This window comes from Prorops nasuta, unplaced genomic scaffold (genome assembly GCF_024137725.1).
Source record: "Prorops nasuta isolate Cenicafe-Biocafe unplaced genomic scaffold, Cenicafe_Pnas_1.2 PNAS00024, whole genome shotgun sequence".
In the NCBI taxonomy this organism is placed as follows: domain Eukaryota; kingdom Metazoa; phylum Arthropoda; class Insecta; order Hymenoptera; family Bethylidae; genus Prorops; species Prorops nasuta.
The window spans coordinates 1,339,523-1,344,668 of record NW_027116821.1 but is presented as its reverse complement, the minus strand read 5'-3'; positions in this window follow the sequence as shown (position 1 = coordinate 1,344,668).

Below are 5,146 nucleotides of genomic sequence, written 5' to 3'. Positions count from 1 at the left end.
GTGAATCTATCGGTATATTAGAGATATCCAAATTATTAACATTTTCAATCCAGCGAAATCCGTGAGTAGGTAGCGGTTGAGACATTGCCCACCCATACAAATTATTTACATCGTAGTACATTAAATACTTAGAAGGTTCCTCGGGATTGTAGTTTTGCATGTACCGATTGTTAGCCTTTTCATAGCGGTGCGAGCATTGGCTTAAACCACCACGTATGCCTCGTTCTACGAAAAGCAGCATTTCTACGTCAGTAAAAAGTTCTAATCTTATTTCTGTATGTTTGAGCATTGCATCCCAAGTGAAGCCTGGGAGTGTATAATAATGAGCAGGATCCAAATTATAAGTTTGCATGCAGCTATCACGAAAATTTTCGAAAACGTCAGCCAACAATAGTACATCAGTTTTCAAATAGAGATCGCTATACTCCCCAAGTGTTCGTATTTGAAATTTGGTCCATACCTCCTTAGCATGATTATACGCACCCTCACTAATATCACTATCGGATAATCTATTATAGAATATCTCGCGTGGAGGTAAAGCAGTTTCTTCCAGACGGTTCAGACTATCTATGTAATCGTAAGGAAAAATACCTTTCCTTGTCAGAAGGTTAAATTGTTCTATGTTTAAATATGAGAATTCTGACTCTAAATTTTTTAACTGTGATCTCGTTAAATATGAACTCAATTTGTCTAAACTTGATGCCATAAATTTGAAAGAATCGATAAACCTTAGTTGTATATTATATTTACGGATGAATTTAGTGAATGAAATATACTTCTCCTTATGTACAGGTAACAAGTGTACTGAACCTTCATACAAGTTAGCGATTGTACCGAAAATAAAATGTGCGTCATAACCTGATAAATTATGAAAAATTACAGGTATTACATGCGAATCGTTAAAGTTTAAATTACAATTATTATGAGCAGGTCCCCTATATTTACCAGTTAAATGATCATGATCGCGAACACGTATTTGATCTGGAAGAAACGGCTTTTTACATATATGACAGTTGGGCTCAGTATAATGCCTTGAATTTTCACTAATACTTAGCGTTCTCATAGGCACTACAGTCTTTAGTTTTTCGCTCGCTATGCTAGCAATTTTATCGAGTTCTCGCACAAACCATTCTATACACTCGAGTCCACGATATGATTTGTAAGTTGAGAGCGATGAATCACGAACGCTTTTAAAATAATAACCTATACTAAAAGGTATGTGTTTTTGATAAATACCAATTTCGTCATCCGTTTGCTCAACTTTTTCAAGCAAGCATTCAATGTCAGCGTATATGACAAATGGCACCCTCTCACTGTTCTTCATGTTATTGAAGGAAACCCAACGGTCCTTGTCAGGTAGCACAATTCTGATGTTTTTATTGAGTTGCGCACAATCACGTTCATGCGATTTTAGTTTCTCATCATTGTGGAAATAGTGTAAGCAACTATAGGAGGGAAAAAGTAATATTAGAATATAGAAGCAGTAATTATATATATATATATATATATATATAGTAAAACATACCGATCACAAATAAGATGAGAGCGTTTTCCTCTAGTAAGCTGTCCATTTAGCAGTCTGGAAAGGTTCCTGATGCATATAAAATGTGCTGCTCCTTGATGCTCGAGAAGAAGAAGATTAGCGTGTCTGGTCCTCTTGCATTTTGTTAATTGTAGAGGTGCTATGATTGTATTCTCATTCGTCTCAGTCTCTTCCACCATAGTAAAAATATTAATAGAGACATCATTATCTTCCTCAAATTTCGGAATCTGTTTTAATGTAGTCGGAAACGTTATACTTCTAACATCGAAAACATTTGTAAAATGAGGATATGAAGATTTTCGTTGTGGATGAGTATTCGGTTTTGCTGGATAGAGTGCAGCTGTTACAGCCCATGCAAAACATGTATTATCATCACTGTGTATGTTTATCACAGCCTGTTTATTCTTAATAGATTCTGGAAGCTCGATGGCACAACCTATATGCAGCGGGTTATAATAATTTATATTTATAATTAAATTCAGAATTTTTTCCAACGCCCATCCGCTATCACGCTCTTGAAACTCACTCAATTCTTTTAGAATTTTCTCTATTATATTTGTATTGTACCATTCACTAAAACTATCAGTTTTGTATAAAACTGCATTGCGGGTTGAGATATGTTTAATATCACTTATCTCTTTACAAATAAATTGTCCGTTAAAGATGCAATTTATCTTAACTGCGTTCACGTTATTAAACACTTTTTCTGTGTAGGTCTGTACTAAGTCTTTTGCACCTGTTAGAAAATCACGTGGTTCTATATAATTATAATTTACAACCATTCCGCTACATATTCGAGATTTAAATGAAGACTCGAGATCTTTCCAAATAAGCTTTCTCACTCCAATTGATTTCTTATTTTTTGCCGCATGCAGAAGTAGACGCTGGATAGTTGTTATTTCAGTCAAATTTTTGTGTACTGTATCGGGAGCTGCAGATCTATTAGCATCTCTTAAACTTCGAATATAATCACGACACTTGCGTACCCACTCATGATAATTATGCTGATTTCCTAAATCAGGATTCTTGAGAGCATGATTCAAACAATAACTCTTATCCTTAGCTGCTCTAAGTAGAAGACACTGTATTTGTGCAATTTCTGCAAAATTTTTCTGCAGCGTGCCTATAGGTGCGTTGCGATTAGAGATTCTGAGTTTATGAATATATTCACGACACTCGCGTACCCACTCGCGATATTCTTCTTGCGTTTTCAAAACTCTATTTCGTAGAGACATCTTTTGTTCTTTTCTTCGAGAGGACTAATCAGGAACTGAGGAAAAGTGGGTGGGAAACTGAGCTCTCTTTAGATAAAGGATCTCTGAAACACTTCAGGGGGTAAGAGAACATTGAGGACAGGTAACGACATGTTAGAAAATAGATTCAAGCGTTTTTCAGTTATACATATATTCCAGATTTTTGCTCATACATATATTTCATATAATAGACATTTTTTAAGGCACATACACCTTCATGATTCAAACATGCTGGAAGATGTGAATTATGCAAGCTATCTTCTAAATCAAAATCCCCCCACATAAAATTATCTACATTAGTTATTTCTAAATTACAAATATCTCTTAACCAATTTGTATTTTCAATTCCTTTCACAAAAATCTCATCCTCATCATCATAAATATACTTCCTTATAATATCTTTATATTTATAGTAGGGTGAGTAGCCATCCGCCCAATTTAAACCGTGATAATTTAGAAAGAACCAGCTAAAAAGAAACATTATATTAAACAAAAATAATATATATTTTTTCTTTTTCATATACTTACTCTGTCCGCTTTCGCTCCTCTTCACTTAGCCACGAATATGAATAGGGCGGTGAAAATAAAATATGGAACACTTTTTGTTCTTGTATAACAGCAAATTCTTTGATTATAAATGACTTATCCGTCAAACGGAATCCTTGAAAATCAACGAACGATGGTGCCATTATGCCTACGTTTTTTATACTAAAATAATTCTATTTAAATATGAATGTTTCATAAAAATTTCTCCCTCTCTTCAAGCTAATTGTTCTTCATCCCTCCTACTATCCTCACCATAGGTCAAAACTATCTCCCACTATACGTAGCATAGGTCATAAATATTTTCTTGAGGACCAATGACGTTTCCGTTCTTCCAAGAGTGGCAGGTCAGTCATTTCCCCACCGTAGGACAAAAGTTTTGTCATCCCTTAAAGCATCTTAGAATTACCGCCCACTACATGTAGCATAGGGCAGAAAATATTCTCTCTTAGAGCCAATGACGTTTCCGTTTTTCTAAGAGTAATATAGGCATCTTCCTACCGTAGATTAAAAAAATTGTTGACACCTCCCTAACAGTGCTTAAAAGCTCGAAGAAATCGTAGGACAGGCATCAGTATTGCTTGAACGTTTGATTCGTACGACAAATAACATTCCATTTTAAAAATGTCTTCACTGTTTCATATTACACATATAATCGATTTTGACGGGTTTATGATAAACAGAAAGTTTGTGCATAAAGAAGTGGCAATCAAAAACTTAACTACGGGAAATACGAATTACGGTGCATTTCGTGTTCATGAGCCGTATAAAAGTTTATCGACTAAGGACCAAAAGAGCGTAAATTTCGTCTTCAAAAATATTCACGGGATAAAATATTGCAACACAGGATATGAACATTATAATCAAGAAGATATTTACAAATTTGTGAATAGCATAAAATTGGATTGTGAATACCCCCTAGTAGCTTATAAAGGGGGACATGTAGAACGGGATGTTCTGAATTACTTGGATATCCCAAATACAAATTTGGAAAGGTTTGGTTGTCCTAAATTTGATAATTTGATAGCCACTATAAAACCTTGCAACACCCCGTGTAAACTACACGTAAAAATGTTCACCAATCATACGAGAAAGCCTATACATTGTGTATATCAAGAGGTAAACGTTTTCGCACGATGGGTACATCAACAAATAGATGTGAGTATCAAATGTTAAACTTACAATTTGTAAAATATTAACTGGATTTCTCTGTTTCAGATGATTGAATAAAATATATATATATATATATATTGATATAAGTTTAATTATTAGTTTAATTGTAAAACATTTAATTTTATATATTTGTATAAATTGATGTATATTTCCTTCATTTTTTATATATTTGTATATCAGATCAATTATAAGTTTTTATCATTTATATAAATTTTATGTATATTTGTTTAATTATAAGTTTAATTGTAAAAACATTTCATTTTATATATATAAATAAATTCCGTCTGTCATGTAACTCTTCTACCAATTCTTTCTTCTCCTCACTCCCATGACTATTCTACTACGTATTATGTTTACACTAGCTCATCAATCACTGGCGGTAATATAAGTTTCTTTAGAGCATAATTCCAATCATTTTCTCTTTTCTTCTCATTGGCAGTCGTGATTTCCTCTTTTTGATGCTCATTAGAGATATAATTTGCAACAATTTTCAATCTACCATACATATCTTTCCGTAATGCCTCAACTTTTCGCTCCAATTTATTTTCAATATAATTGACTTTATCATTCAATTGATTAATTCTTTCACTAATATCATTAATTTTTTCATCAATTTCATCAATTTCATCAGTTT